The sequence below is a fragment of the Montipora foliosa genome, chromosome 3 (assembly GCF_036669935.1).
Source record: "Montipora foliosa isolate CH-2021 chromosome 3, ASM3666993v2, whole genome shotgun sequence".
Classification (NCBI taxonomy): domain Eukaryota; kingdom Metazoa; phylum Cnidaria; class Anthozoa; order Scleractinia; family Acroporidae; genus Montipora; species Montipora foliosa.
The window spans coordinates 16,869,687-16,879,686 of NC_090871.1; the positions used below are offsets into that span (position 1 = coordinate 16,869,687).

The 10,000-nt window shown below is 40.5% G+C and overlaps 1 pseudogene; it reads left to right on the forward strand.

The window, feature by feature from the left end:
* Window positions 1-9,517: 9,517 nt before the first annotated feature.
* LOC137994149 (uncharacterized) overlaps window positions 9,518-10,000 on the forward strand; it is a 1,071-nt pseudogene continuing 588 nt past the window's right edge.

A 10,000-nucleotide genomic window follows, 5' to 3' on the forward strand; every position in this document is an offset into this window, starting at 1 on the left:
GCCGTAACATTGATCGAGTCGAAATCACACTGGCTCTGTACTTCAAACATCGTAGACTTTATTTGTTTTCACGAAGACGAATTTGACTAGGAGAAATGATAAGCAAATAGAAAATAAATACAACAGTGATAAGTGAAGGAAACTCGACAAAATCCAGAAAAACCATAGCATTCGCGACTTACAGAAATTCCACCAGAATGAACAGCTAGGAAACGAACAGATCCTGGATACACAACGCAATAGCAATTCGCTCTAACGGGTTTGTAGCTATTTCTAAAAAATAATCAAACCGTAGCTAACAGATGCGTATAAATACGCGCGAAAAGCGAAAATGTAAATTACTTGACCCGTAGGGACATCATGATTGCACTAGGAATAAAAACAATAGAAAGCAACGCAAGAATGTTACAGTGACCACGCAAATACGAGGATCAGCAGAATATGAAGTAAACTGAACTACCATTGGCCTAACATCTGCGGATTTGATTATTTGAGCGGTTTGCTCAATGCAAACGTAATGGAAGTTTCGGAACTAATCATATCATTAAGATTAAGGGAATGAATGGTTTGCCCCTTTGGGCAGACACAAACGATACTAGCATGACAGTTTTTGATGTCAAGTCCTTTAACGATACATCCTCTGAGTTTGGTATGGTCTGAAGGTAGCTGAGTACTTTGCCAACGTCCCAAGTTTGTGTATATCGAGGTGCTGTGGGTCTTTATTCGAAAACACCTTTGAGGAACCTTGTAACCGTAGGGTGGGAGCCCAATGATATCCCATTTATGGGTTTGACAACACATGACAAAGACGACCTAGCAGTGTTTATACCACTATATCCTATTCCACTTTCATACAGTTCAACTAAAAAATCTAATGCTTGTGATATAGTGGGGATCAATTTGTTGTTTATGACAGAACGAAATCCACCTCTTAACGTAAGATGAGTATTGTTTTTGAATTCCTTGCCTCCAAGATTGGACAGTGATGTCTCTAGCCTTTTGAGAAATCCCTTGTACTGCGAGGGATTCCCTGATAATCTGCATGTCATCAGAACCATCTTCTTGATTAGCGGGTGTGGTTCGTGTTCTCTCCCGGGAATTTTGAGCGTGGTCAGTTGTTGTGGAAGTGTCCTTGGAACATCCACGACCAGGTGTAACAGCTGTGAGTACCATGGCTGAGTGGGCCATAAAGGTAGAATCATTATGCCCTCTGCTTTTTCCATTGCTATTTTCTGCAGGCAACGAGCAATCAAACTGAATGGGGAAAAAACATTAAAAAACTGGTTTTCCCAGCTGACAAAAAAAGCATCTACATAAGTTGCTCCAGGATCAGGTCTCCAGGATGCATAGCAAGCGACCTGTACATTTAGCCTTGAGGCAAAGAGATCTATAGTGGGTTCCCCCCAAATTGCTGTAACGTTTTGAAAAATGTCTTTCCTGAGCATCCATTCCTTATTGTCAGTAAAGACCCTAGACTCTCTGTCTGCCTAAATATTGTTCTTCCCCGGGATATGAGCTGCAGAAATCCAGAGCTCTCTCTTAATACAGAACAGCCAAATCTCCTTGGCGACTGAGTTGCACTCCATAGAATCTGTGCCTCCCATAGAGTTAATATAGTTAACAGTAGTGGTATTGTCCGAATAAATACGTATGTGTACAGATGTCATATTAATACAGAGGGCTTTCAAACCAGGGAATACAGCCATGAGTTCGATCTTTGAGTTTGGTGTACAAATAGGGTATTCAGCTGTCTCAATATTATTGCTCCACCACTGTAGTTCAGGGCCCGGTTGTTCAAAAACCGATTAACGCTAATCCCAGATTAAAAATTAACCAAGAAAATTATTTCTCTACTCCCAAATGCTGTTCAACGCTGATATTCGGCAAAACTTTACATCGGAGGAAGTCAATCTTGCATGAAAAACAAAAATGAGCCAAAGAAACTTTCACCAAAAAGTTAATCGGCTTTCGAACAACCCTGTCCTGAAAAGCTTTCTTGCGATAATTTTATACGTGCCTGGTAGTTTCCTTTATTTTGTTTAAGTGCCATGGCTTTATCATGTTCTAAGTGTCTATAGAAAAGTGGGCCATAAAGCACACCTGGAAAACTAGACACTAGTAGTCCGATAACTTCTGCAAGTTCCTGGATAGACATTGTGGCACTGCAAACAAGCCTACTGCACTGCTCTTTGATTCGAAAAACCTTTTCTGTAGGCAGGCACACAGTCATACTGACAGAATTCAGAACAAAACCCAGAAAAAGAAGTGTCTGGACTGTTCTTAGCACTGATTTCACCGGTGTACAATAAAACCCAGTTCTTCAAATAATCACCAAGTATCAGTAATGTTAGTCTGACATTCATGTATTGTATCTCCTTGTAGATATGAGTCATCAATATATCCCACATTTAGATGTCCTTCCTTCATAAGGGTAGCATAAACAGTAAAGAGGCGTGGGGCACAAGAAAGACCATAAGGTAAACAAGTGAACTGAAACAATTGTCCTCTCCAACTAAATTTGAGAAACTTTTGATAATCCTCATCAATGGGAACCGAGAAGTAAGCATCCCGTAAATCTACGGAAGCCGTGTAACAATTCTGTTTCATAAGCCTAATAGCAGATTGTAGAGTATCCATCTTGAAGTGATGATACTCCACGTGATCATTAAGATTTTTTAAATTTAATATGAGCCTATAAGTGCCATCTTTCTTAGGGCGGATGAATATAGTAGAAATGAATTCCCCTTCACAGCGAGTGGTCTCTTTGATCACTCCTTTATTCAGCAAGTTATCAATTTCATTTTGAATAATATGTTGTTCCTGAAGAGAAAAACCGCTTTCCCTTGGGCCAGCCTCTTGCTGTGGGAACCCAGCCGTAAATTCAATTTTGTACTGAGTCACACTATCAAGAATAAAATGATCAGATGTAATATTCGGCCAATGAGAGGAAAAATGTTTCAGTCGGCCAGCAACACCGTCATTAGACACAGGTAGAGTTTTGTTCACCTTAACATCAACATTAGAAACATGATGCAGACTCTTATTGTCTAGTCTGACTTTCCTTGCTTTGTCATCCTTTCGCTCGGGGGGTTTGTTTGTCGGTCGTGGAAGGCCCAGCCTAAAAAAAAGCCTCCTGGCCTGACCGTATGCTCGTCCACGACTTGAAGAGTGTGACATGTAGTTTCTAGAACTTCTAGAATTTAATTCTAGAATCAGAATGAGACCTGGAGGATGAGCCACTATTTGTTGTAACCTTTTTACCAACACGATTGACTTCTGTCAAGTCTTTTACCTGCTTTGGTAAATCATCCCGAAAAACAATTGATCTGTGATGGCAAGGGATGAGGAGCACAAAATTATTGCTTATAGTCATGATGCAGGTCAGGCTTTATCAACTCTCTACGCCTGTGATTAAGCTCAGTATTAGCATTAGCAGACAGAGCAAAGGCATCAGTAGCCTCTTGAAGCAACTCGTTTCCAACCCGAAACGTAAGTATTTGTTCCACAAGTTTACTGATCATACCAGGCAAGGCACACATGCCTTTGATTACTGGTGTACCGTTTTGTCGTTCTCGTTCTCTTTCTCTCTTCTTTCGTTTCTGTTCTTCTGTCATAGGCCGTCCAGGCATCTTGCAACCTTAGTAGATTTAAAATTGAAAATCTTAAGACTTGTACCAAAAACTGCAATTCAGAGCAAAAAGCAGCCCTAAACAAATTAAAATAAACACTCAGCTTAAGTTTATATCCTTCCAATGCTTGACTTGAATAACTACGTAACCACCAGTGTGTCCTGACCACAGCTATATTATTGAAACCAGCGCAAAATGCAAGAAAAATATATTTTCAAAACCGTCGGTACCTGAACACGAAAAGCATCGACTATCAAGAGCCTTTGGTGACGTAGCCTGGACGTGTAGCCGCATCGAGCCACAGAAAGAGCGCGAAAAATTAAGCCTGGTTGAGTGTCTCACCCGGCTTGAGCCTGCGATCCAATCAACAACCAATCCCTGGTCAGCGGTCAACTTAAAAAAAAAAAAACAGCTGACCTCTATCAGGCCCAACTTGAGCTCGCGATATGGTCACGTTATACTGGTCAGCGGATGCCTTGTTTTGACAGGTGTCAATTGACCATAACATTGATCAAAGATGTATGGTGTAAACGTGTCAACTTAACGAGAGCCTCGATGAGCTCAACTTGAGCCCCTGATATGGTTACGTGATACTGGTCACATTGTCGGTCACATTGGCATACACTTCGGCGCGCGCGAAAAACTGCTGATTGGCTAGAGAATAATGACGTAAAATGAGGACTCTAACGCGGTCATACAACTTTGATCGTATAAAATCGTCCACTGGGTTTCTTGCTGCTGATGAACTGTGAGTGAACTTCAGCCACAAAGTTGAATTCTCTTAAGAGGCCCTGACTCAGAAAGCGTGTCAGACCTTGGAAATGGGGGTTGGCCAAATTCAACGAAACTTGGTGAGGACATTGTCCTTGATGAGTTATTATTAAATCCGGTTTTATTTTTCTTCGTTCCATCTTCCTTTCAATTTTTTTCAGGGGGGTCCCATTCTGGGGTCTCAGAGTACAAAAATAACACCCTTATAAGGGTTAACTTTGGAGTACCATTACAATAAATGTAGAAAGCTCACAGAATATATAATGGTATGGGATGTTTCTACTAAGAACCTACTTTAATACGGTTGATGACTTTGGGGGATATAATCATTGGGAAGAGATAGGCATGGCACTAAATGTATGCAAATTTCGACCTCCCCGAAAATACGAAAAATAGGCCAACTTCAAGAAACCATAATTGTTACCTGTAATCCTATTACGAATGAAGACACACGTCATGAGTTACCTAAGGACATCTATAATCCAAAACAGGATTGAAAAATTTGGGTCCTTAAGCTTTGCTGCTTTTCAGGCATCATCATTACTCAACACTTGTGCAAAATGACCTCATTTGTATAAACAAAATTTGGACTTAAAAATCACTGCTATATCAGTTTTTTCCTAGCCTAGATAATTTTTATGGGAAAGCAAAAGTTTTATAAATGAGAAATATTGATTTCGTGTAAACAAAATAAAGGGAAAATAAAATAACTGTGATACGAGTCATGAAAACGCTTCTGGCCAAGCCGGATGTGGGACTACTAATTAAACTTACAACACTGGCTATACAGCTATAACAGAAACAATCAATCGTATTATAGTAAGAAATATCGTATTATAGTAAGTGATATAGTAAGTTTTCTGAAGCAAAATAGTGGGAAAAATGTTGCAAGGCCGTTATAATACTGGCCGTTCTTCATTTTGTCCGTGTTTGTAGTGAGGACTAGTTACAATTTGGCACCAGTCTCCATGGGTCGAACAATTACAGAACTTGCAGCTAAATAGTTGAATTCGAAGATGACTTACTGTTCATTTGGCAATAACTCAGACCCTTGTGGCGCTGTAAAATGGGCGCTACGTGACGATGCCATTATTTCTCTAATGTCCTGCACGTCGGACATGGGGCCATGGCTCAAGAATAAGTATAAAGGTTCTGGAGCGTCGGGCATGAGAGGTCGACCAAAGGCCGGGCACACAAACACGACAAGTGAGTAAAACATTGTGACAGTGTGACGGGACAATCAGTTGCAAAATAGTCAGATTCTATTATGCTTCGTCTCTTTATACGTGGAAAAATGATGTTGGTATGATAACAACATTTATCTGGTTTTGTCACCAGTTCATTCATTTTTGCTTCTAAATTAGCGAATTACTTTTACAATTAATAAAACCCATGAAAACAATCCGATTGGCAGAAATATTCAAGCTGCTAATTCACGCCCTGAAACTATATATGGTGGTTTTCCACAGCCTAGAATGCCGTAAAGTTTACATAAATACAACTTTTGTGTTGTTGCGTTCGCTCTTTGTACAAGACTAGACGTGAGCTCTATTTATTCTAATTTCCAAAAATGACCAGTTTTGCTTCATTACCTTTCCAACAAAGCAGAGATTTTTAATTAAGGTTAATAATGTTGCAAAGCATTTCAATCTTTCCGTACCCTGTATGGTTCTTTAACGTTTGTCCAAATTTCCGTGGTTATTTAACGCATCAGTTGTTATTCAAGTAACTCAATTAAAGTAACCTAATTAAAGTGTTGTTTTAAAGGGGCATTGTCCAGGCTGATATATAGTGTTTTAATGAGAATGGCCAGGAGCTATAGCTTTATTGTCTTGCAACAGAAAGAAAAAAAAAACGTCAAAATTGGTAACAGCAAAAAGATCATAAAAACTAAATGGAAAAAATTATGACTGAAAGACTCAAATTTCCACCAGAATGGAATAGTCTAACTTCGAGTTCGCCATGACCGTCGACCAAAAGCACAGAGAACGCATTTACACATGGTTAGCCTCGCCCTAAAAAATATTCTCAAATACCGGCGGGAAGCTGGCACAAATTTGAAAATTAAACAATACACAGTGCTGCAAACAGGTCATCTACTCATCTTTAGGTCGAGGCTAACTAACCCTGTGCAAATGCGTTCTCAGTGCTTTTAATCAGCGGCCATGGCGAACTCGAAACTGGACTATCTTGACTTCTCGACTCCCTATCAAAAAGTCAAATTTACTTCCATCCTTGTAATCTTGCACTTCCACTGAGTTTCCCCAAATTGCAGCGTAAAATTGTTTGAACCAGTTTAGCTGTATATTTGGTTGCATTTGGCAATATAACATGGAAATTTATAGGAAAGCCAAATTTCGAGGTGTTTTTGGCCATATTTTGAGCGTCAAAGAATATAATTTATTCAGCTTCTATCATTTTTTAATAACAATATCATTTGAAACATTTGTTTGCGTCAGAGAAAAATGCTGACCTTTAGATCCTTGGCGTGTTGCCAAACGAAATGCTTTTTTCTTCTATGGGCGAGAGAAATAGCCAAAGTATGGTACGTTCTACAGTGGAAGTAATGATGTGGAAGGTGACTGAACACTTGTTACTCTTACTGCTGCTGCCCCATTACTGAATTCGTATCTCACTGCTATTTCCTCTGTTAAAATACTGCTGCTTTCATATAAGAAGGCAGGCTGGCCCTGGTACCCTGGACTAACATCCTAGTATCCAGACCAGGTTACCGGGACTGACGAAAAAGGTTTCAAATATGCAAGCATTTTCCTGAAAGAGCGGCCGGAGGTTGATTATGTGTTTTTCTCAGATTTTTTAAATCAATTTGACCCTGTTGTTTAAGATTTAAAACCTTTCAATAATAAAACAATTGAAAATACGAGCCACGGATACCTTCCAATGCGCCATGCCTTTCTGTTAACTTGTGATCGCGTCACTAAATGTTCTGCGCGATAATCAAGCTAAACCCGATTTCCCAAAAAACAGTGGTCAAAATTCGTCTCGCTAAACGGGCCAACTTACTACTTACTAAGAACTGCTATGCTTCTGTTTATTCCGAAAGCTGAGGTAGCTGCTATCGCCGAGTCGGAACTCATTCTCAACCGTGCAGGAATTCCCTTTGGCGGTAATGACGTTATAAAGTTGACCATATGTCCCAAACATCGTGCCAAGTACACTACTATGTACCAAGTGAAGGTAATGAACCAAACAAATGCTGATTATTGTTGAACCAGCTTTGTTCAAAGATACGCCGGATTGAAAGCCAAAAAATACATACATGTATATATATTTTCTACTAGGCTAACTGTTGTCATCCTAACCACCACGATGTGGAATCCTCAAGACTAAAGAGAATCGCAAGCAAGCTAAAGAAAAACCCTCGTCGCATAAACAAAGAGATGGCGTGTAAAATATACGAGCAGACACGTGTTACTGTTGCAATTGGCTCAGGTAATAATAAGTCAACCCATAGCCTGCAATCAAGCTATCTACTCGAGTCAATAAAAAAGATAAACTGGAGAAAGGTGCAGAGAATGCTTGTGTGCTTTGTACGTAATCAGGAGACAAAAGGGATACATGTTAAGTCATAATCTTTCAGGTGGTCACTTTGAACTTTTTGAAGTTTAGTAAGAACGAGTCAATTTCTGACAAATAATCTTCTTTTTGCAGTGATCTGCAGAACTTGCAGGGGATCACTTGATCAAGACACAAAGCCCCATGAATTGCCACTTACAGGGTCAACATTCAAATCTGTTCCCACACAATCTCGAGTGAGGAGACAGGAAGCTTGTGATACCCGTGTATCCTTGGATTCGCTCGTTTCAGCAAGAAGCATTTCATCCCAAGAAGAAAACGTCAGTGTCTACTTGCCAGAGGGTGAACTTCAACGCAAACATCTTGCAGTCTTGAATAATGCTCTTACTAGCATTTCAGAGGGCAGTTTCCAACCTTTTTTGCAGTACATTGATTACGATTGGAATGAAACGTCTGAGAAAACAAAGAGACAGTACACAAAGAAAGTAGAGGAAGCTATTACTCTTGTTTTGCGTACGGTCGCACCTTCACAAGAAGGACCTCTGTGGCAATCGGTTATCAACTATCACCTGTCACACGAGAGACCTAAGAATACTTTAGTCCTTGATGCTGGGGTAGAAGCCATAGTAGCCGCGTACAACGAGTCTGAGAATAGATCTACACGGATTCAAATACTTTCACTTATATGTGACAGGTACAGCCAAACAGAACTTCAGGAACTTATCCCTGACATCTCCAGACGACAAATACAAAATGCCAGAAAGCATGCCAGCGAAATAGGTGCTGGTAAAACAAAGGTGCCCGAGAAGCTGTTTCGATGTCGTCTAGACATGGACAAAGTCAGGGAATTCATTCTTTTTATTTCAAGATCCACATTTCTACAAGATGTTGCCTTTGGTACTAAAAAGCTGAAGCTGAACTCTGGAGTAACTCTACCCATACCAGCAGTTGTGCGAACGATGACAACAACCAAAATCATTCATTTGTATCAACAAGAATGCAAACAGGAAGGCAAAGAACCCCTGAACGAGCGCACTTGTTTTAGAATCATGGAATGTTGCAGTACTTCGAGGCAAAAGTCCCTCCAAGGTCTGGACAATACATCGACAGCTGGGATTGAGGCCTTTGAAACACTAGAGACGCTTGCTGAAACGCTAGCAACTAATGGTGCAGGAGCTACTTGGGGAAGAGAAACTGCCCAACGACTAAGAGCAGGAAAGAAATACCTTAAATGTGATTAGAAATGTAACTTGGGTCCCGATGAACATTGTCCTGATCACTGCATCCAGTTTGCCTCATCAGATCCTGGCCAAGACCAGTTTTGCAGCCCTTGCAACCATGAGCACGACCTGGTATGTTTACAATGCCAAAGCATTAAAGAAATCCTGAATAGCATTAAAGAGAAAGTGGAGAACAACGACATAAGTTTGACAGAAGAGCAAAGGGAAAGAGCAAGGTGGGAATGGGAACATGCCGTAACAGAAATTGAGGCGTGGAAATGCCATTTGCTTCGAACATTTCAGCAAGATATCGCAAGGCAGGATGCTTTGAATGCTCTGAATAGTGAACCCATTTTAGTCATCAATGACTGGGCCATGAAGCTTCTTCCTATGAAATACAGAGAAACACAGTCAGAGTTTTTTGGCAAGAGAGGAATGAATTGGCATTTTTCAGCAGTTGTTCATTCATCTGACCACCCCGATTGCAAGCCAACAGAATGCGAATACCAAATCCACGCTTACATAGCTGTATTTGACAGCTGTAAACAGGATTAGTTTTCTGTTTCTTGCATTCTTGAAGAGGTTCTAAGCACCGTCAAAGAAACGCATCCTTCCGTGAAAAGAGCAATACTAAGAAGTGACAATGCAGGATGCTACCACAATTCCGCCCTGTTGTCCACAATACATTCCACCAGTAAGCGTATTGGAATAGAGGTTGTGAGGTACGATTTTTCTGATCCACAGGCGGGCAAAGACCTATGTGACCGACGAATAGCTCCGTGCAAGCAGCGTCTCAGGAATTATGTGGCAGAGAATAACGACATACAGACAGCCCAAGATGTA